Genomic DNA, 24,967 nt, shown 5'->3' with positions numbered 1-24,967 from the left:
TATGTCAAGAATCTCAATGGCAACACTCAGATCTGCTCAGAGTTACAGCACAACTGCATGAAAATTACAGAACCGAGTGATATTGCCAACATTCTGGCAGATAGGTTCAGAGCTAACTTTACCACCCTCTCACACCCTAAAGGGCCCATATCTATACAGGAAGAATGCAGAGTCCCTGTAGTCACAACTACACAGGTAAAAGCTTCACTCTCTAAAGCCAAAAACACAGCATCCATGGGACTGCACAACATCCCAGGCTGCGTTTTACACGAACTTCAAAATGAACTGGCTCTGCACCCAAGCACCATGTTCAATCATAGCCTCACATCAGGCTTTGTGCCCACTGAATGGCGCACAGCAACAGTTATTCCACTCTACAAAGGAGGAGCCACCACTGATCCCGGGAACCATCGTCCTACTAGCCTGATGAGTTTGGTCTGCAAGGCCATGGAACGTATAGGTTCATAGGTAGGTACCAGGCTATCGGCCCTGGGGCCTATACAAGCCCAGCCAAAAAGGTGGCTTTTACCACCCAAGAAAATTATTTTCCTGTGCCACTGTCGAGTAGAGCCACAGAGGTGATCCCCGGGGTGAATTTCCTATTTCCCATCCAATCATCAAGATTTTTCTTGAAGAGTGCTAATGAAGAGCTTTGTTTGATACAGACAGGTAGTTTATTCCAGAGTATGGGAAGTCTCTGGAACACAAATCTATTCCTCCGGCATGTTCTGTTTATTGTGGTGACAAGGTTTAGGTCCCTAGAGCGTGTAGTTCGGCAGGATCGGGATTTCTTTAAGTGGAGCATGTCCAAAAGCTCTGGGTTTGACATAGCTTTGTATGTTAGGCAGAAATCACCTCTGATTAGGCGATATGCGACGGAGTAAAGCTAGAGTTTTTTGAGACTGTCTGCGAAGGGCATCTGTTTGAGGCCGGTAATCCTCTTTGTGAGGTATTTCTACGGCCTTTCCAGTTGTTGTACATGTCTTGTGAGGTACATACCAAAAGGGGCGTTTTACTCTATAATGGGTCTAATGAGTGATGAATAGAGGGGAACAATGACCTCTTTTTTCTGGATGAGAAACCTTTTGTGATGAGGTGTGCCACATAGAAGGATTTCCTGACTACTGTGGCGATGTGATTATCAAAGGAGAGAATACTGTCCACCTGAATCCCAAGGTCTCTTATCACACTTTTGGTGTTAAGTATACTACCGCCTATGTTGTAGTTCATGGGTACAGAATTTTTACCAAAGGGGATGACAATGCACTTTTTGGCATTGAGCTTGAGGCCATGGCTTACCAGGCATCTGTCTCAGTGAGGCCCTTTTGTAGGATGTCCACATCGTTAGGAGTTTTGATTATGGCTCCTAGTTTGCAGTCTTCTGTGAACTTCGTTAGCCAAAGACCTTCTGTGTTAGCCTGTATGTCAGAGAAGTAGATAAACAGGAAAGGACCCAGGACTGAACCCTGTGGTACTCCACTTGTCACTGGTCTGAAGTCGAATTTGGAGTCTGCTACTTTCACAGTGTGGGTTCTGTCAGTGAGCCAGTTGCCAACCAATCTTGTGACATAAGGATTTATACCTAGTTTAGTGAGTTTATCTGTAACTCCAGAGTGGGGGATGGTGTCAAAAGCCTTGGCAAGATCTAGATAGGATGTGTGAACCACCTTACCCTTGTCTATGGCTTTGGTGACTGCTTCAAAGAAGTCCATCAGGTTTAGGAGACATGATCTGCCTTTTACAAACCCGAAGTGGGTGGAGTCCAGAGTTTGGAGATTACCAATGTCTTTGTTTATAAGTTCCATGATGATACGTTCCATGGCCTTGCAGACCAGGCTCGTCAGGCTAATGGGGCGGTAGTTCCCGGGGTCCATGGTGGCTCCCCCCTTGTGGAGTGGGATAACCGTCGCTGTGCGCCATTCAGCAGGCACAAAGCCTGAGGTGAGGCTATAACTGAAAAAAAATAAACAGCCTCTGCAAGGGTCGAACCCAGGACCCTGCACACCACAGCCAAAGTGATTTACCACTAAGCCCTGTCGGATATCATCATGGAACTCAAATAAAGACATTGGTAACCTCCAAACTCTGGACCCCATCCAGTTCGGGTTTGTGAAAGGCAGATCATGCATCCTGAACCTAGTCCACTTCTCGGAGGCAATCGATGAGGCTAAGGTGGTTCACACAGCCTATCTTGACCTCGCCAAGGCTTTTTACACCATCCCCCATTCTGGAATTATAGCTAAACTCACTAAACTAGGTAGAAAACCCTACGTCACAAGATGGGTTGCCAACTGACTCACTGACAGAACCCACACTGTAAAAGTTGCAGACTCCAACTCTGACATTAAACCAGTGACAAGTGGAGTATCACAGGGTTCAGTCCTGGGACCTCTCCTGTTTGGTATCTATTTCTCTGAAGTACAGGCTAACACAGAAGGCCTCTGGCTAACAAAGTTCACAGATGACTGCAAACTAGGAGCCATAGTAGAGTCCCCAAATGATGTGGACATCCTACAGAAGGGCCTCACTGAGACAGATGCCTGGTGTTAGAGCCATGGCCTCAAGCTCGATGCCAAAAAGTGCACTGTCATCCCCTTTGGTAAAAACTCTGTACCAGCGAGCTACCACATAGGAGGTAGTCTACTTAACACTGAATGTGTGAGGAGACCTTGGGACCCAGGTGGACAGTAGTCTCTCTTTTGATAATCACATCGCCACAGTAGTCAGGAAGTCCTTCTACGTGGCACACCTCATCACAAAAGGGTTCTCATCCAGGAAAAAGAGGTCATTGTTCCCTTTTACTTGACACTCAGACCCATTATAGAGTACAGCGCCCCTTTTGGAATGTACCTCACAAGACATTTGCAGCAGCTGGAAAGGCCGCAGAAATACCTCACAAAGAGGATTACTGGTTTCAAACAGATGCTCTACACTGACCATCTAAAAAAAACTCTAGCTTTACTTCGTAGCATATCGCCTACTCAGAGGTGATTTCTGCCTAACATATAAAGCTACGTCAAACCCAGAGCTGTTGGATATGCTACACCTAAAGAAATCCCAATCCCTCTGAGCTACATGCTCTAGGGACCTAAACCTTGTCACCACAATAAACAGAACATGCTGGAGAGATAGATTCCTGTCCCAGAGACTTCCCATACTCTGGAACAAGCTACCCATCTATGTCAAGCAAAGTTCCTCATTAGCACTTTACAAGAAAATTCTTTGATGGATGGGAGATAGGAAAATATACCCTGGGAATCACTTCTGTGGCTCTGCCCGAATTAGTAAAAATCTCAAGTTTCATGATTTATCTGTTGATATGAATATATACGTCAGTTTGTTTCATCGGCTATTTGCTGAAATAATGCATTTCCTGGTCCCACAGTGACTTCTATTGTCGGTCTCTCATGAAGGTTTAGTTCTGTTGCTTTATTAGTTTTTTATACAGATACCTTCTTATAAATTTTGCAAAATTCAGCTAGGATTTTTTGTATCTTTTGTTTAACAGCGCATGGTATACTGACATTTTAACTGCGCATGTCATATTGATACTACATACGACAATGCATAATGGAAACTACGCTTTTAGAATGGTTTCTATATAGTTTAACGTAATTTTAGTGCATTTTTAAAAGAGTTATGATGAATTAATAGATGTTTTATATTGCTTTACAGAACTGTAGCAGTTTTTTTACTGCTTTATAGAAATGTAGCAATATTTTTTTTAAAATGACACACGGAGAATACATTGTTTATGTGTCAGCACCACATAATTAACTTGGGCTCGGCAATATGAACTGTAAGAACTCTTAGAATTACGCTCCAAGTTTCATGCAGAACCTTTGGAGACTGAATGATATAATATGAGTTTCAATATTTAAATGTTCGGACATGTGTTGCGTTTGGAATGCCTTCAGTGCGAGCTTCATTATCTAGAGAGTTTAACCACTTTAAGAGCTTAATCACTTAATAAGTTTGTCAATTGATTTATTGCTTGCATTATTGTTTGGTTTGCCCGCCAAATTTCATATAAAAGATGTGTCTTTTTACTTCTAATTACATCTGAAGAAGCGTAGTTAACCTACGCGAAAGCGCTCATTTCTTGTTTTCAAATAAAGACGTTTTTATGTTAGAAACGGAGTTTCTCATCCTGTGGTGATTCCTTCTGTTCCTGCTGTTTCCAGTATTCCTTGGTTTTTCAGAAGGCATCTTTAATCATCAGAGACAGTTCGGTTTTAGTTTTATTGCTTGGTTTTTGCCGTTTCTGGTTTTACATATGGATCAAGTTGAAATTGAACTGGATTTTCGTCCGGAGTCGAGGGCTACTGTTATGCCAGCATGTGATTTACTTTTGCATCGGAATGTCAACCCTTTATTGACCCTGGAACTTACTAACAATCCGCTTTCAACACCAGCTTCTAATAATGGTGAGAAAATTATTGAATTTAATAGACTTACTAAAGACTTTCAGGATGATCTTTATAAGTTACAAAGATATTCATGGCAAAGGCTGCATTTGGAAGCCTGCCTCCACTTTAAGGTTGTTGCCAGAGGCATGCGCATTTTTTTACATGCCCACGTATGGGGACAGTCACCCAGTACTATTAAGAAAATGGCAGGATCTGAATATCGAACTCGGTTTTAATTATCTTAAACTTTTATTGGAATACTTTGCCCCATTAGAATCTGAGCTACGGAATAAAATAGATACGCAACAAAGTTACCTTAATGAACAGTTTAAATCTGATTATTTTAGTAAGAGACTTGATAATATATGGTCACAAGTGCATTTGTTCAGCGAGAGGCTGAAACAAACTAAACAAAGAAAGCTCATTAGAGACGCCAATGATTTCGCTCTCGGACAAGTCTTTGTTTGGCCGAGAACGGAACATATGAGTTCTACCATTGGTTCCAATACCGTGCATGCTGATATGACTGTGCATGGAAACTCTGTGTCTACGGGCTCTACTATTGAATCACCTATCAGTTTTTTAACTTCCAGCTTCAGTAAGGTGGTTAACAATGAAGCACCTTCAAATACCCCTATGTTGAACAGCACCAGTGGAGCTAATTCTCCTAGTGACACTCCACCTCCCAACCAACAAGCAGCTAAGACTTATGCTTCGGCAGGAGCTAAACCAAAAGACACAGCTGCTGCTTCTGTTCGTTTTTTTACCATTTCCAGTGAAACAGCAATCAGGTTGGAGAGGCCGTTCCAACAGCAGGGGACCACGCAAAAGGAAAGGATCGGAAGAAAGACACGGAGTAACAAGGAAACAAAGGAACTGAATAGTTTAGTATGTAATTTGTCTGATCTGGTACTTACTGAATCAGATATTTCTCTCCTTAACAAAGGTCTCAATTTTATTCCTTCTCAAACTAGTTTTTTAAATGATGTTTTAACTGATTTAAGGTTGTTTTGTCGTAATGTGGCATTGAAGGTGTTCTTTAAAGATAAAACAGTTATACAGACTGATACTATAAGAACCTTCTTTAAATGTAAAAGCAGTTTTATGCCTACAATACCATATAATATAGAATGTTTCATGAAACTGTGTGAGAAAGATTTTTATGAAATGTTTGCCATAAAACAAAAAAGATACACTTATTTTAATATAACTGAAAATGAACAGAAGTCACTGATTGGGCTAAAACGAAATGCAAATATTACCATCAAGCCAACGGATAAAGGTGGAGCTGTCGTTGTGCTCAATACATCTGATTATGATAAAAACATGGTTTCCCTTCTCTCTGATGGAAATACTTATCAAATTGTTACAAATAATTATGTTAATAACACCATTAAAAAAAAATACAAGAAGATCTTTATGATCTATTAATGTGTGGCCAAATAAGTTGTGAAACGTATGAATATTTTTTTATTGAGTTTCCCACTATTCCTGTCATCAAGGGCTTACCTAAGATACACAGAAACATTTTGCCTGTGCCCATGAGACCTATTGTTTCTAGTGAAAGGTGGAGTACCTCAACCATTTCATCGTTTATAGAACATCTGTTAAGACCCATTGTAAATGACATTCCAAACATCCTCAGAGACTCATACCAGTTAGTACAAATTTTGAAAGATTTTAAATTAGATAAAAATCCCACCAATTATTTACTGGTCACTATGGATGTGAAAGATTTATTTACCTGCATTCCCAATGAATCAGGACTCCAAGCCATAAGAGAGATTCTGGTGACATGTTCCCACTATACTAACAGACAAATATTGATAAATCATTTGTTGGAACTAGTACTTAATAATATTTGTTTGTACAAGGATAAATACTATTTACAAAAGTGGGGGGTTGCTATGGGCACCCCCTGTGCGAATAGTTATGCAAATTTAGTTGTTTATGAATGGGAACAGAATTTTTTATTTAAACATAGACAATATAGTAACATCAAATTGTACAAATGATTTGTGGATGATGTCCTGTTCATTTGGGAAGGCACTGAAAATGATTGCATTCAATTTATTAAAGATGTGGAGACTACTAGCCCCTTTTTGAGGTTTACTGTAGAAACCTCAGTTGAACGGGTACATTTTTTAGATCTAACTCTGAACTTTAACATCAATGGAAGGTTAGACATCTCTCTTTATAGAAAACCAACCTGGCGAAATACACTATTGAAATTCGAAAGTATGCATCCGAGATTTACGTTCTCAGGAATTGTTACTAGTCAATTCAGTAGAATAGCCAGGATTTGCAGTGATGAAAAAGTTTTTTTTAACTGAAATGGACAAATTAGAATCATTATTTAAGGAAAGGGGTTATAATAATAAAATAATTAGAAAGTGCAAACATCAATTGTTTGATACCACAATACCAGATATGTCTCATTCTACCTGTGATGTCAAACAGACGTTTTTGAATTATACACATACCAAAGGTAGGTTTACTGATAAATTATCTTTTACCATAAAATACACCAGTGATATAGATTCTCTTAGGAAGATAATAAATAAAAATTGGAATGTACTTAGTATGGATCCATGTACAAAAACTGTTGTTGGTGAATGCCCTAGATTTAGCTACAAGAACTGTAGCAATCTTAAGCAGCTGCTGTGTATAGATAAAAATAGCTTCCATATGATGATCAAACCTGCTCAATGTGGAACTTATCCTTGTGGCCATTGCCATATGTGCCCCCACATTTCTAAAAAACAGACTTTTATTCATCCAGAAGGTATCTATAGGTTTACACCTACAAGTTATTGTAATTGTGATAGTACAAACCTTATATATCTTGCAACCTGTGAAAACTGTGATGCATTTTACGTTGGCTTAAAGCGGAGATTAAGAGATAGGGTCTATAACCATCTCTATGACATTAGAAAAGGCAATGAGCAAAACGCGTTAGCGAAACACATACTAGACCATACAACACATAGATTTAGTTTTAAAGCCCTACAATTGGTTGTTATAAATTCTAGAGGAGGTGACAATATTAATCAACTGGCCTGTATTGAACTTAAATGGATATTTACTTTAAAAGCTCACATTAATCCAGGTATTAACCAGTTTCCATCAAACCAGTATTGAACAATAGGAAACTATGATGTTACATATTTTTATAATGTTTTACTATTTACTCATTTACCACTTTATTATTTTAGGTTGTTCATCTGTTATATAACTTTTCCTCATTATTTAAATGTTGTAACAATAAGCTATTTAAATATATGTGATTTTCTGAATTAAACGTTAATAACAATTTGCAGGACGTTTTTAGAATCAGATATTCATATATTGTATTAATGTGTTTATATCCTCATTTTGTTTAATTTATTTTCTAAAAATTTTGCTCATTTATTTTTCAACCTTTTGATATTTAATAATAATAACAAATATAATAATTTATAATTATATTAATAAAAATATTTACATTTAATGAATCATATTTGCTAGGTATTAGTATATATATTATTATTAGTATTAATTCATGGATATGTTATTGTGTTATTAATTACTGTATTTATTCTATCTTCTAATATTTATATACTAATATTCATATGTTACTTTTAATTTATTGAAGAATCTATTAGATTTATTAATTCTCCTGAATTAGTAAAAATCTCAAGTTTCATGATTTATCTGTTGATATGAATATATACGTCAGTTTGTTTCATCGGCTATTTGCTGAAACAATGCATTTCCTGGTCCCACAGTGACTTCTATTGTCGGTCTCTCATGAAGGTTTAGTTCTGTTGCTTTATTAGTTTTTTATACAGATACTTTCTTATAAATTTTGCAAAATTCAGCTAGGATTTTTTGTATCTTTTGTTTTTTTAACAGCGCATGGTATACTGACATTTTAACTGCGCATGTCATATTGATACTACATACGACAATGCATAATGGAAACTACGCTTTTAGAATGGTTTCTATATAGTTTAACGTAATTTTAGTGCATTTTTAAAAGAGTTATGATGAATTAATAGATGTTTTATATTGCTTTACAGAACTGTAGCAGTTTTTTTACTGCTTTATAGAAATGTAGCAATATTTTTTTTAAATTACACACGGAGAATACATTGTTTATGTGTCAGCACCACATAATTAACTTGGGCTCGGCAATATGAACTGTAAGAACTCTTAGAATTACGCTCCAAGTTTCATGCAGAACCTTTGGAGACTGAATGATATAATATGAGTTTCAATATTTAAATGTTCGGACATGTGTTGTGTTTGGAATGCCTTCAGTGCCTTAGGAGCTTCATTATCTAGAGAGTTTAACCACTTTAAGAGCTTAATCACTTAATAAGTTTGTCAATTGATTTATTGCTTGCATTATTGTTTGGTTTGCCCGCCAAATTTCATATAAAAGATGCGTCTTTTTTACTTCTAATTACATCTGAAGAAGCGTAGTTAACCTACGCGAAAGCGCTCATTTCTTGTTTTCAAATAAAGACGTTTTTATGTTAGAAACGGAGTTTCTCATCCTGTGGTGATTCCTTCTGTTCCTGTTTAGTCGTTTGCTTTCTATTATTTTATATCTCTCTCTCTCTATATATATATATATATATATATATATATATATATATATATATATATAAAAAATATATATATATATATATATATATATATATATATATATATATATATACACACACACACACACATATATATATATATATATATGTATATATACATACATATATACACACACATGTATGTATATGTATATATATATATATATATATATATATATATATATATATATATATATTATATATACATACACACACACACATTATATATAATATATATATACATACACACACATATATATAAATAAAAAAAATTGCATTCTGTTCATCTGCTTTTACTGTATTTGTGTTTCTTCCTACTTTACAACTCTGATCCGAGATATATAAACAATAAGTACCCTTTTATGTGCATTTAAAGAGTTTTTTTGATTGTATCTGCTTTATTTTCTGAAAAAAAAAACACAAAAAAATATATACTTGTTAGCCACCTTTCTAAGCTAGTATGGTCCAGTTTTCAGGTTAAGTGCTGAATTCAGGGCTGTGCTACAAATCTCTGTGTTTGCCCATACCTTACTTGGATAGAAGGAAGTTTCTCTGTTCAACTGAGAGAGAGGAGAGCTTTGAGCAGCCTATCTGTCCCTGGAGGGCTTTGAGCAGCCTATCTGTCCCTGGAGGAGTGGTTTAAGCCCAGAAATTAGTACTTTATTGGCCATTTTGGGCTAATTGCTCTCTCTTCCCTTTCCCTGCTATAAATACCGCTTTTGCCCGGTTTTGCACACCAGGCAGCGTCGACTAGCTAGGGTATAAGTATTCCCGGCTCTACAAAGTCTCCTCTTCAAATTTATCCCCTGGAACTAGACAAACTTTCAACTTAAGCACTCAAGCCATTCATTTCTCAGCCCAGCACTTGCTCAAAACTCATAGCAAGCACTTATAAACCCTAGCACTCGACCCTCCTATACAGTACAGAAGGACAAAGCTCTCTATTCAGCCTTACCAGCCATTCAGTAAAACTGTTCACTGTACCTATCCAGGCATGTCCAAAGGGCAGTTTCAGGCATACTCTCCTGACCAACTGGTGAATCTGGGCATTTTGAGGCAATGTTACAACTGCCTCATGTACACAGACAACCCTCTCCTCCTACCACCAAACATTAATACATGCGAGAGATGCAATTATACAGCCAAACTGGAGGCCAAGCACTCTCAACCCAAGGCTGGATCAGACAGTCAAGAGGAGAATGGGAAATACTTACATCACACCACCAATCTCACACAGACCCATTAAACCAGCACCGGCAAAAAACACACAAATACACAAAAACATACTCGGAGGCTCTAAATAAATATCTGCAAAAGCAACAGAGACCTCCAAAGCAGACATCCAAGTAACCTCCACCCTTCAACACAAATCATGAAACACATACTTCACAAAACCAGTGTGCCATGCAATCACAGCTCTTAATGCAAAATAACATACCCAACATACTAGTAATAGGCGACTCCATAGTCAGGCACACTGACGTCCCACTCACTAGGCTGAATAAGGAGAAGGTTATTGTTAGCTGCCTGTCGGGTGCCATGATCCGCCACATAACAGAAGCACTCAGGTCACTCCAGAACAAGTAGAAATACGACTCTGTTATTGTCCATGTTGGTGTGAATGACCTGAGACGTACCTCCCTGGACTACATGAAGAGAGACATGAAGAGCTTGCTGATCTTGTAGCCCAGGCCGGTATGACCCTGACCCTGAGTAGCATCCTGCCCTCACCAAGAATGATATCACAGTATAAAGAAACAATTATCAATTTCAACAATTGGCTAAGTTTCTGGTGTCATTCAAAGTGGATCCAGTGTCTGTCCACCTGGGATGACATGCTCGACAAGCCACGCTGCTTCGCTAGAGACGGCTTGCACCTGTCACCCTTAGGCTTTCGAATACTGGCCAAGGCTCTTGCCACCCTCATAGTGCCTTTTTTAGGCAAGGCTCAAAAGACAAACCCACCGCCATAAATAGCACAAGTAACAAAAAACCAAGGGCAATGCTACTCAATGCCAGAAGTCTAAACCTCAAAATGCACGCACTCGAGGCACTCCTCAGTATAGAGAAAATAGATATACGAGCAGTAACAGAAACCTGGTTTAATGCTCCAGAGAGCACCCCAGCACTACCAGGCTACAACTCATACCATACATTTCAGCCACAAAACCCGGACCGAAATACAAAAGGCGGGGGCATATCCATATTCATCAAGGACACCCACACCCTCCAGGTTAGTGGCACAGCACAATGCTTCAGAGATCATCCACGTGCAACAAACAAAGGGCAAAACTGCAATTCAAATTGTAGCTTGCTACAGATCACCCACCATGTCCCAGAACCCCCATTCCGCATGTCTGGAAACACTGGGAAATATAAAGGTCCTACCATTCACCCTAATATTGGATGATTTCTACCCATAGAGTACTAACTCCCTTGCCCAACATTTCCTAGAATTTATAACCTCAAAACGCCCTGGATCAACTGGTCAACACTCCCACCAGAGGGGACAACATATCGGACCTGGTCATCACCAACATGGGCGACCGGTGCTCCACACCAGAGGTCAACCCCTCACTGGTTAGATCTGACCATAAACAAATCACTTTGGATATCCACATTCCGCCCCCACCCCCGGACAAGGAAACCACTGTGAAAAACTTTTCAAAAGCAAACTTCACGTTACTTAAGACCAAGGTGGAAAGTTTCAAAGCCCCCATGCTAAAGGTTAACATTGTCCCAAACTGCAAAATCCTTTACTAATACATTTTACAGGCACCTACAAGAATGCATGGATCGTGCTATCCCAAGCAAAACCAAGACTCACTCCTCTAAGAAATGGAAACCAGTCTGGTGGACTCCTGCCATAAACAAACTATACAATAGGAGGAGGAAACTAGTACAGAAAAGAGTAAAATCCCAAGAAGGGAAGACATCCATGATCAGTATCAGCAAGAAACTATGATCTCTCATAAAATCATCCAAGGTGAGTTTCAAAAGAAAGATTGCCAAGGACTCCAAAGATAACCACAAGGCATTCTTTAGCTATGTCAAGAATCTACGTGGCAATGCTCAGATCTGCTCGGAGTTAGTGCAAAATGGTACAAAATACACTGAACCGACCGATCTTGCCAGCATCCTGGCAGACAGGTTCAGTGCAAACTTCACCCCCCTTTCACCCCCAATAGGGCCCATAACCATACCAGAAGAATGTAGAGCTCCTGAAATCACAGACACTCAGGTTAAAACAGCCCTCTCCAAAGCCAAAAACACAGCATCAATGGGACCGGATGGTGTCCCAGGTTGCATCCTACACGAGCTCAAAGACGAACTAACCCCTCACCTAAACACACTGTTCAAACTCAGCCTCTCCACAGGTTATGTACCCATAGAGTGGCGCACAGCAACGGTTATTCCGCTCCACAAAGGTGGAGCCACAACAGACCCCGGGAACTATTACCCTATAAGCCTGACTAGCTTGGTCTGCAAGGCTATGGAGTGCATCATCATGGAACTCATTAACATAGACATTGGGAACCTTCAAATACTGGACCCTACCCAGTTCAGCTTTGTTAAGGGCAAATCATGCCTCCTAAACCTGGTGGACTTTGAGACAGTTACCAAGGCTAGAGACAAGAGAAAGGTGGTACACAGCCTACCTAGACCTCGCAAAGGCCTTTGACATCATTCCCCATTCTGGTATTATAGAGAAGCTCACCAGCCTGAACATAAACGCCAACGTCACAAGATGGGTTGCCATCTGGCTCGCGGACAGAACCCACATGGTAAGAGTTGCGGGAGCTAAGTCGGACTCTAAACCGGTTACAAGTGGCATTCCCCAGGGCTCAGTCCTAGGACCCCTCCTGTTCGGCATATACTTCTCAGAGGTACAAGCAAGCACATGAGGACTATGGCTGACCAAGTTCGCAGACTACTGCAAATTAGGGGCTATAATTGTCTCTCCGGCTGACACAGACATCCTCCAAAAGGGTCTCACCGAGATTGACACCTGGTGTCAAAATCATGACCTCAAGCTAAATGCCAAAAAATGCATAGTCATCCCCTTTGGAAAAAACAAAGTACACACAAAACTACCACATAGGTGGTAGTCCCCTAAATACAGAAAATGTAATAAGGGATCGGGGGACTCAAGTAGGCAGTAAACTCTCCTTTGATAATCACATTGCCAAAGTTGTTAGAAAATCCTTCTACGTGGCACACATCACAAAAGGGTTCGCATCCAGATCGAGAGGGGTCATTGTGCCCCTCTACTCATCACTCATCAGACCCATCATAGAGTACAACGCCCCATTTGTCATGCATCTTACACGACACCTGCAACAGCTGGAAAGACCACAGAAGTACTTTACCAAGCGGATCACTGGCTTCAAACAGATGCCCTATGCAGCTCAACTGAAGAAACTCCAGCTGTACTCTGTTGCATACCGCCTACACAGAGGTGATCTCTGCCTGACATACAAGGCCATGTCCAACCCAGAACTGATGGACATGCTCCACCTAAAGAAAAAATCATCCCCTTGAGCCACATGCTCTAGGGATCTAAACCTCACCACAACAATAAATAGGACGTGCTGGGGGGGGGGGGATAGATTCCTGTCACAGAGACTTCCCATGCTTTGGAACAAGATTCCAATCTACATTAGGCAGAGCTCCTCACCAACACTCTTCAAGAGACATCTTGACGAGTGGATGGGAAACGAAGTTTACCCCGGGGATAACTTCAGTGGCTCTGCTGGACAGACGCACACGGAACTAATCTAAGGGGGAGGCGAAAGCCAACATATTCTGGCTAGGCTTATAAATGCCTTCGGGAAGATAGCCTAGTACCTACCTATGAACCTATCCATAATGTCAGTCCAGTGTTTGCAGCAGAGACCAGGGGGAATCCAGTCAAAGAGTGGCAAATTTGGCATATATGACAAGACCTTCACAATAGCTTGAACTGGATTAAAATATGCTCTGGGTGACAGCCTGCCACATTGCATCCCGTAGTTCCCACTTCTCCACAATGATTCTATAGTTAACTAACAAAAGGGCACATTTCATTCTGTGTTCGAGTACCTTCTCGTCCTACAAATGAGCTGCATTTCTGCTCCTTAATTACAATGACATGCAACCAACTGTAAAATAGAATGGGGAACACTAGCTTAGCTGTTTGCTTATGGATACATATTGCTGATCAGATATGCTTGTATTGGCTAAAATCAAAGCCGTTACTGCAAACTGGATTATTTACAGTTGTGAAAGTTGCAGCTCTTGTCGAGTTACTGCAATCCATTACCCAACTATGTCAGGTTCTGTTACACATGGCATCTTTCTTCTCATTAACTCACATAATAACATGTGAAAACATGGTCACTTTGAGTACTGTATACGCGATATTGGATAAGACCTACTTTAAAAGAGATTATTTATTTGTGGTTGAGGAAGTTGAGTGGTCTTTGCTACCTGCTATGGATGTCTACATAAATGACTGTACTGGGGTTGCAAAAGAGAAACTCCTTTGTGTTACACTGATTAAACCAATACCTAGTGTTGGATTACTTATACTTTAACTTGGTTGTCCTGTTCTGCTGTATTAAGAGCAATTACCAGCAGATGTAAAAAGCCTACACATCTGTTAAAACAGCATGTTGCATTAGAAAAGTCTCTCTACTGTATTCAGTCTTTGTTCTCAATGTGAGCTTGCCCAAATGCTCCAAATACAGACAACCCATCCTTTCTGCAAATGGTCTCACAGACAACATCCTACAGTCAATAACAGGGCAAACAGGCTTCTTAGCCCGCAGAAGACCGTGCTTTCCACTTCTGTGGTTTGGTGAGGAGGGGAGGAAGAGTATCAATCACAATGATCTCACTTTCCTTTCTTACCTCAGTTCACCAGAAGCCAAGTCTTTACTTAAGACTATGCCTACCTCTCCTCTTCCTAGCTTATTTCCACAAATATTAGCCCATCTCACTGTAATCCTACAAATGTAGCTATTACACCATCGTTCTCTGGTGCTAGTACATCTCCTACTTAACATTATATACAGCAGTTCTGTCCATCCATCTCCACACATCAATTTCAAGTCTATCAAATAACTGCAGAACATGTGTAACTCTGTTAATCAAACACTGGAAGGAATTTCATAAATCACTACTGGGTACTGCTGCTTACAAAAAAATATGCTGCCTACACAAAATCAAATACGAACATTAGGGGTACTCGCTTCTCTGCTACAGGATCCTGATCTCACCCCTATGACATCCAGTACTTAAAACCACACTTCATAATCCTTGTGAGTTCCCCAGGACTAAGACCTCAGGTCTCAGGACAGGCTAACAGGTACAGACATGTTCCAAGTAAAACAGGCTTCATTTCCACAGCTGAATATGCTAGAAGCCAAATATTGTTTCCATCTCTGAAACTGGTCTACAACTCAGATATCAAAAATAACCAAAAATGGAATTTTTCTTCCAGACAGAAAAATTCCATTTTAAGTACACAGGATATACAGCTGTCAGGCAATTCCATCACCATTTACTGCACATAATGGTTGTAACAGCTTTTCAGCACTACCCAAAGATGTAATTTTAGTCAACATCCAAATAATTGCAATTAAGAAATCATAGCTGAATGTTTACACCATGCTGGACCAAGACAGAATTTTTTTGTTCAGGTTTTTAACTAATTTTTGGACTGTCTCTCCTAAGAGTTGTGATTTTCTCACCAGTCGCTGAGGATTGAAGTCAGTAAGTAATGACTGACATAAGAGTTGCAGACTTCATATCATTTAGAAAATGCACATCAATGCAAAATCAGTTATTCTAGCTGCTAAGCTTTTAAGAACAATATTTAAAATCTGTCCCTGATTTTGGGCCTTTGTTCCCCTGATTATTTTTGGCTTTGTCCATTTTTCTTACTCTTAAGCGTTTTATAGGTATGGTTTCACTAGTAAAGGTCACACTAAAATCAGTCTTACTAGGAGATATCAGCAGTGACTGGTCAGATTCAGAAGATATGCAAGACCATAGGCCATCTATCTAGTTTGACTGATGCAGCTCATTAATCCAGTTATAAAAGGCTGCAAGTGTACAGAAGGGAAAGTACTGTAGACTGAAAACTCTCAACATCTCCTACCAACAACACAACAGCTGGTCTTATGACTAACTCTATAGGCCCATGTAAAAGAGCACCATTCATGGTGGAGATCTTGCAGTGCTTCAAGGTACTTAACACACAGATGTGCTTATCAAAGTAGTCCAAAGTTTTGGATTGCTTATCTGACAGGGAGACTGAAGGATTAGTAGAGAGTTCTTTTCTAAAGGCCACTGTCTTTAATAAGGAGTTAGCAAGCAGAATTGAAGTCTACAATTCCTAGTCTTTGGGAATTTTAAGGATTGTGTCTAGTCTCCTAAGCACATCAACCTTTTGTCAGACCCTCTGTATGACAAAGAAAACCAACCTGTCAGACAGGGATACACCCAAAAGGGTGGGAAGGCAGAGTAGGAAGCCTCCTGCACATTTTCCTCCCATGGGGAAAGTGGGTCACAGCAGGCCAAGCCCCCTTCTGTCCGATTACTTCAAGGTCCTTTCCAAAACTGAGGTCTCCAAAGAGAACACTGGGAAATCATCTCAACAGTCACTCATTCTCAGTATACAGAATAGGAGACTCCACAGGGATATCCAGATGCTTCCTCTTGAAACACTTCTTCCTGGGATCTCCTGTAGAGGAACTGTTTGAGGGAAGAAAGAATATTCACCACCTGATATCCCAAACCCATCTCTGTAACACTTTTGTATTCTCCTGACCCTCTGGTGAGAAATAGCCAGGCAAAACTTGTGGGAGCATAGGGTCAAGGCTGATACTGGTGCACGGTCTCAGGACTAGTCAGTCAACAGAGTGTGCTGTGTCAATGTCTAGTTCACAGTCACTGATGTCAATATTGCTGGCAACAAGAGGTCTGGCCATGCAGAGATCATCCAGTGCTGACTGAATTAATTAATATTGAGTCCCTCAACTTGGCCTTCAGTACCAAGAGCAACACTGATATGGAAAAGCTTCTGGCCTGAAGAAATGAACTAAAATTTGTCAACACCCTGCATAGTACTGAAGGCTTCAGCACCATGACTGGGGTAATTCTCTCAAACCTAATACCCTCTGCCAAAGTAGCAGTCGGCATCAAAGAGATTGACACAAAGGCTACACTGACAGGATGGTCAGTGCTGAAGAAACAGATAAAAAAAACTATCAATACAAGAATATGTACCTCTAATAACAGTCTCTGTTCTACCATAACTGAACAGGGGTTGAGAGTGGAGGTATCCAAATGGCAGCAAGATGCAGAATCTTCTCTAGCGGTCCTTGAACTAAAGGGGGATACAGTGTAACCATCTGTAGTTCTGTGACTTTGATATGCAAATCCTGAAACAGAAAACACAATGTGCAAAAACGTGAACTTACAAAGTTAGACTGTGATGTCACGGAGTATTCCCTCATGCTGATCTTGGTGTCAATACATATACTAAGTAATGGCAGTGTGGGGAATTGCCAAGGGTATTCCCTCTTCTGTGAGGAAAGGTGAGCTCGCTGTCAGTATACATGGTTTACCATCATAATTTCGAACATGTTTGTTGAGAGTACTCACATGCTCGAAAAACATTGTCGAAACTTATGAAAGCGACGGAGGAAAAGAATGAATGAAAAAAAAAATATATTGACAATTCAAAATAGAATTGTTGAAATTTTTCAACTATACCACCACATCCGTTGTCATACAACACACATTTTGCAAGGGGGCAGGCCCCCCTTGCACCCCCACACCCCCTGCCACTGTATACAAACTCAGAGATCAGACTACAGTGAGGGAAAGGGTACATTTCCTAATCCCCACTGCAGTGCGATCTCTACTCAATATGCCAGATTCACAACAGCACACACACAATACCATTCGCTGTTGTGCATTCGGTAGTTTTTTTTTTTTGCACAAACAAACCTGTGAAAAAGTACAGTTTTGTATCTACCATAAATGTAGATGTTCAAGTGTATTCACTGCTGCAGTCATTACACTTGGGTTATCCTGCCGTCAGGCGGTCCCCGCAGTTGGCCAGAGTTCCAAAGTCTCGGTCCGGCGTCTGTTGCCGTCGCCTCCTCCCCGACGTCAGTGCGCCAGGGGCACTTAAGATGCAGCCGACGCCATTTTCTTCAGTTTTTCTTGCCCCAGATGTCAGGTGCCCCCAAATAGGTAGGCAATACATACTGCTAATAAAACATACATAAAAAGTAAAACCAAAACCTTCAGTTACCAGCAAATACACCACATAGGTAGTATAGGGTAGAAAGGTATAGGGTAGAAAGGTACAGATAAGTCCCAGCTAAGAAAGAAGGGATGGAGGGAGGGTCACCTGCACTGCAGCAGTGAATACACTCCAACATCTACATTTATGGTAGGTACAAAACTGTACTATGTTCATCGTGTTTCACTGCTGCAGTCATTACACTTGGGTTGAATCCCAAAGCTGAGGTAGGGTGGCTGGTTCTACAGAGGATTTGGGGTGGCTATGAGGCCCTGCAGCACTGCAGTGGCAAAGCCAGCTCTGGATTTAGAATAAAGAAGCAAGTGATAATGCTTGGTAAAGGTGTGCACTGAACTCCAAGTTGCAGCCTCCAGGATATCTTTGGTAGGTACTCCTCTAAGGTAGGCAGTTGAAGTGGCTGTTGCCCTGGTGGAATGTGGCCTAATGTTGCTAGGTACAGTTTTCCCATGCTGTGTGTAGCAGAAACGGATACAGTGTCCTATCCACTTTGAAATGGTCTGCTTTGAAATAGCCTTTCCCTGTGATCCTGCAGCATATGCTACGAACAATTGCTCAGTTTTCCTGAAAGCTTTTGTTTTGTCCAAGTAGAAATGTAGCTGTCTGTGTATGTCCAATGAATGCAGAAGTCTCTCCCCTTTATTCTAGGGATTTGGATAAAAAGTTGGCAAGTGAATAGTTTGGTTAAGAGCCACACTGGAGACCACCTTTGGCATAAATGAAGGGTTTGTTCTGAAAGAAACCGGCGGTTGGGCGGCCACGGTGGTCAGTGGTTAGCATTGTCGCCTCACAGCAAGAGGTTCTCCGGTTCGAGCCTCTGCTGGGGTGCCTTCTGTGCAGAGTCTGCATGCCCTCCCTGTGGTCGCGTGGGTTTCCTCAGAGTGCTCCGGTTTCCTACCACATCCCAAAGACATGCAGCAAGTGGATTGTACACTCTAAAATTGGCCCTAGGTGTGAGTGCTTGTGTGTGTGTGCCTTCTGTGGAAGGTTGGGCGCTGGGCTGGCAACTCAACACTGTAAAACTCCACTGCCAATCATGAGCGGACAGGTGATCTGCTGTGGCGACCCCTAACCGGGAAAAAGCCGAAAGAAGAAGTTCTTAAAGAAACCCTGTCTTGGTGAAAAATTATGAAAGGCTCCACTGCCATTAGTGCCTGTAACTCTGAGACTCTTCGTGCTGAGGTTATTGCCAGAAGTAGAGCAGTTTTCCATGACACATATTTTAATTCTGCTGAAATGGCTGGCTCAAAAGGAGGCAAAGTTAGTTTTTCCAAGACAAAATTGAGGTCCCAAGTTGGAGCTCTTCGGGGCGGTCTTATGTTCTTAGCCCCTCTGAGGTACTGTTTTAGTAGTGGATGTGGATGAGAGAAAATAGGAGGATCTGTGTTGTAATGAGCCAAGATAGCAGAGGCGTGGATCTTAATGGATGAAAAGGATAGTCCTTTGTCCAGCATCTCAGTTAAGTATTGTAATATCCGAGGAATATTTGGGACAAGAGAGTCAAAGCTTTGAGTCTGGTTCCAGGCACAGAATCTCTTCCACTTTTCTGAATAGGATTTCCTGGTGCTAGGCCTCCTGGCCTCCAAAATGACATCCATAACAGCTTTAGAGAGGTGTTGTCTCTGTTTGACTAAGGAATCTGCCATGCAGCCAGGTTCAAGGTTTTGAGCTGGCTGTGCAGGATCCGATTGTTTTGTTGAGTCAGAAGATGCGGAATTTGAGGTAAAATGCATGGTGGGCCTTGAGCTAAGTTCTTTAAGATTGGGTACCAGTGCTGGTGTGGCTAGTCTGGGGCAATCAGGATAATTTTTGGCCTTTCTTGTCTGGCTTTTAGGAGTATCTTTGAAAAGGAGAGGCAGTGGTAGGAAGGCATAAACTTTTAGGCTTTTCCAGCTGAAAGAGAGCATCCACTTTCCATGCTTGTGTGTGGCAAGTCTTTGTGCAGAATTTCTGTAGTTGGCAATTCATTGGGGAGGCAAAATGATCTATGTCTGGGCTCCCCCATTTTTGTGTTATCATGCTGAATACTTGTGAATTTAATTTCCACTCGTGAGGATCCATGATGTTTCTGCTTAAGTAGTCTGCCAGAGTATTTTTCTTTCCTGGCAGGAATTGTGCTTGCAGATGAACTTGATAGATTACAGCTGTGTTCCACAAGGTCATGACTTGCCTGCAGAGGGGATAAGAATGAGTGCCCCCTTGCTTGTTTATGTACCACATAACTGTGGCGTTTTCTGTTTTTAGTAATAGTTGTCCTGGATGCAGAAGGTCCTTGAAAGCTGTTAAGGCATTTTGTACAGCTAGCATCTCTTTTTGATTGATGTGAAGATGCATTTGGTCTGCGGCCCACTTGCCCTGAATATATTTTCCTGCCATGTGTGCTCCCCGGGCGTAATCCGAAGCATATGTTGTTAGTGTCTGCCTGGCTGTGGGTAGAGTGAAAGGCTGTCCCTCGTTCAGGTGACATATGCCTGTGCCCACCATCGAAACTCCTGTTGTAGGCAGGGAATAAAAGTGGTATTACTGCTTCCAAACTGTGACACGAGTCACAACACTTTTCAGGTACCATTGTAATTTCCTCATATGCAGTCTGGCATATGGTATTAGTAGTATGCAGGATGCCATGAACCCCAAGGCCTGCAGAATTTTTATTGCAGGGAGTTGGGTTTTTGTTGCCATCAATTGAAAATACTGAGTCAGTTGTCTTTGCTTGTCTGGCGTGAGATAAGCCATCTGGGCTGTAGTACTTAAGCTGGCACCCAGGAATATTATCTCTTGTGAGGGCACTAGTTTTAACTTCTTTTCATTTACTGTGTACCCTAGGCAAATTAGCAATCTTTTTACAAATGCCAAATGTTGTAGAAGAATGTCCTTGCTCTCTGCTTGAATAAGGCAGTCGTTCAAGTATGGGTATATTTGAATTCCTTTTTGTCTGCAAAATGCAATTACTGGTGCCAGGCATTTTGTGAAGACCCTGGGCGCAGTAGATAAGCCAAAGGGCAGTGCAGAGAATTGGTAATGCATTGAACCAGCTATGAATCTGAGGTATCTTCTGCAATTTTGTCTGATAGGGACATGCTGGTATGCCTCTGAGGTCCAAAGCAACAAGCCAAGCCTTCTTGCCCAGCATGGGAAGAAGCTGCTGAAGAGTCAACATTCTGAATTTCAGAACATCCAGGTAAGTACTTAGAGTAGAATGGTCCAATATGGGTCTCCAGGCTTTGTCTTTTCTGGGGACCAGGAAAAGTCTTGAGTAAAATCCTTGTCCTTGTTCCTGATGTGGCACTTTTTGAATAGCTCTCATGTCCATGAGGGCTGTAATTTGTTGTTGTGCCTCTGCCCATTGATTTGGTGGCAGGTCTGGCATTCCTTTTAGCCTTGGTAGAGTGTGAAAGTGGAACCTGTAAACTTAAGACACAATATTCAGAACCCCTTTGTCTTGGGTGATTGTATGCCAATTTTGTGGTAAGTGCTAGCTTCCCCCTAAGGGAGCTTCCAAACGGTAAGTGCTTGGTATTTGAAGGGGGGAGTCACTGGGACCATTTCCTATAAGGTTGTGACTTGTCTTCCCCTCCTTTTGGGGTTGAAGCACCCCACTGTCATGGTCTGTAAGAGCCTTGGGGCTGAGATCTGCCTCTGTGGTCTGACACTGGAAAGGACCAATTTTTGGAGGACCAATTTCTGCTAAATTGAGGTGGCTGTACCTGTAAGAAATCCTTCACTGTTTGCATAGATTTTGCCTTATCCTCCATTTTCTTTAATACCTCTTCTGCCTTAACACCAAATAAAATATCCTGCTGTAAAGAAGCATCCAATAATTTTGCCTTAACATGATCAGGTAAACCTTGTTCTTTTAACCAAGCATGCCTTCGTATCACAGATCCTGTAACTGCTACTCTACAAGAACCCTCTAATGAATCAAAACCACATTGCAGAGTATGTTTTCCCACTTGTTCAGCTGCATGCAATAAATCCTGCATTTCCTTATAGTCAGGATGTTCTGAACTTGTAAGCACTTTCTGTTTTAACAGAGACATTAAGTATTGTTCGTATTTAAGCATATGAAACTGGCAATTTAAAGCCCTCACTGCTAAAGTTGCAGAAGTGTAAACTTTCTTCCCCCAGCTGTCTAATGCTCTAGAATCCCTGTCAGAGTGAACTGGATTTTTAGCTGTGGAAGCCTTTACCCCTTTGGGACCCTGGGAAATATTTCCTGGGTCAGCAACAGAGTTTTTTATAACGAAATTTGTGAGAGTCAGGGACTCTGTAGTACCTGTCTGGCTTGACTGGTGCAGGGGGCAAAGAATCAGGATTTAGACTGGATTCAGAGAACACATCATCCACAATATCTAACACTGGCGGAATAGCAAGGGGCCTGTGCTGAGGCAATAAAAGAAAACCTCTGAGCCTTTTCTAGGATTCTGAGTAATCCTGGCCCTCCCAATGGAAATGCTCCCTCATGGTATGTAAAGTTTCCCCAAAAGAGTAATTCTCAGGAGGAGAGTCTGAAGGAATTGATTCTTCAGCATCAGAGACCTCATAGGGAGGTAAAGAGTATCCCTGGTCTGAAGAGGAATCAGAAGAAATGGAACCTGGTCAGAGGAATCGTAGTCTGTATCCTGCCTAGGCCTTTTATCTGGAGGGGGATGGGAACCCCTGATCAGAGTAATTAAGTCTTCGGCCATTTTAAGTATCTGTTTTTTTAGGCATGGAGGCCTGTCCAAGTGAATGTTGTACTTGCTTCTTTGTCTTTAATGGAGTTTTAAACTTGGCTGTAGATTTAATGGTAAGTTGTGAAGGTCTGAAAACACCCTCAGAAGCCGATGCCTGCTCAGCGGCTCCGGACCCATCTGACGGGTTAGTTTCCGTAGGCCCAATACCTTGAGTTTCCAGAGGCCTAGACATCTCCACGTGGGAGTCGGAGGCGGCCTGTGGTTCTGAGGTAGCTGGTGTCAGGGGTTGCGAAAGTGCCTCACTGAGAACCGGCGACTGGCCTAGAAGAGGCTTCGTCAGTTTTGGGCCTCGGATGCCTGTCCTTATCCTTGTCTTTGCGTTTTTTGTGTATTCCGGTCGTCTGTTGTTCCGAAGGCATGGTAGAATTGAACCTTCGGCCAAAGTAATGGCGAGCAAAGTCAAACAGACATTTAATAGTACGCTTGTTAAATCTAGCACAAAAACAGACAACTAGTGACGTCGTGGTTTGGGCCTAGGCATGGAATACAGTAAGAAAGAAAGTCCTTATGAGGTATTTGCTTCCCTCAAGAAATGCAATAAACTTTTACTGACATCGGTCTGAGGCAAGAAAAAGTTTTCCCAACGGGGTACTTAGCTTTATTGAAGACTTCAGTTCTGAAATTTTAATTGAAAATCTCAGGAGTCGGCCGACCGGCACTTGCGAACTGCTTTTGCTTAGGGCACCGCGCGGCAAGCAAGACTGGGGAAAATGGCTTCAGCTACATCTTATGTGCCCCTGGCGCACTGACGTCGGGGAGGAGGCGACAGCAACCGACACCGGACCGACACTTTGGAACTCTGGCCGACTGCGGGACCGCCTGACGGCAGGATAACCCAAGTGTAAGGACTGCAGCACTGAAACACGATAAACATCTTACTTTCGGATATCCGTCGTTGCACACTTCAGCCACGACATTTTGAAGGAACACTGTATATACACACACAAAGTAACGGAGGTGTGGGGAGTGCAGAAGGTTTTCAGTCTTCTGTAAGGTACAGGTGAACTCCGTCTCAATATATTATACGAAGTAAAGGAGGGGTGGGCAGTGCAGGGGGTATTCCCTCTTCCGCAAGGAAAGGTGAGCTCGGTCTCAGTATGTATAGCAAATGAAAGTGTGGGGTATGCAGAAGACTCCCTGCAAAAAGGTTTAAAGGGAGAACAGCAATGCTAATGTTGTCTATTCTCCTGCAGTTTTACAGCTGGAGGAACTTGCAATTAAGAATCTGTACTGGAATAATGGGTCTGGAGAGAGGAATCAATATAAGTCTTTACAGTGGTCCTCATGAGGTTTCAGGTTAACTGGAGACAGAATGAGAGGAACTGCAGACGCACCTGAAAGAAGTCTGGAAGGAAGTAAAACAGACACTGAGAGAAAAAAAAAAAAAACACTACTGAGGCACTGTCTGGCTGAGTCTCACTCAAATTTACAATGGGACTGGTGGAACAGTTCTACCGTTGGAACCTATGAATGAGCATGTAGCCCTGAGAAATGGCTCAAAGACCCTCTCATCCTGCACTTTATGCTTCTCCATCCCCTGGGTCTTAAGTTATCAGACGTTGATCACTTGATAAAAAAAATCTTTTAAGATTCTCTTTTTTTGCATTAAGAGCCCCAGGCTCAAACAATATACAAACCGCAGTACAAATTCAAATTATCAATGCATAAGTTACATACAATCTGTGCTTATCCTGTGTTATGATTTTAGGACTACATTTCAGGCATTTCCCACATTCTGAATACCTTATCTGCTTTATGCTGCTTATCCACTCTGCACCAAAGACGTGATTTCAGTAACCAAGAACAGGAATGTTATTACCAAACCACTCACAAGGTCATCAAACAACAAAGGCAAAACTTCACAGTTCCACTTAA

General features: G+C 41.4%; 1 protein-coding gene across 1 annotated transcript in view; it reads right to left on the bottom strand.

Annotated features, from left to right (window-relative positions):
• The window catches only part of LOC122816467 (NADH-cytochrome b5 reductase 3-like), a gene marked incomplete in the record, with an annotated part of 769,684 nt that overhangs the window by 653,132 nt on the left and 91,585 nt on the right, over positions 1-24,967 (bottom strand).

The sequence above is a fragment of the Protopterus annectens genome, chromosome 12.part0 (genome assembly GCF_019279795.1).
Source record: "Protopterus annectens isolate FY-2018-M chromosome 12.part0, PAN1.0, whole genome shotgun sequence".
NCBI classification, from domain to species: Eukaryota; Metazoa; Chordata; order Ceratodontiformes; family Protopteridae; genus Protopterus; species Protopterus annectens.
The sequence above is the reverse complement of the archived record's forward strand: the minus strand, read 5'-3'. Positions and strand labels throughout refer to the sequence as shown.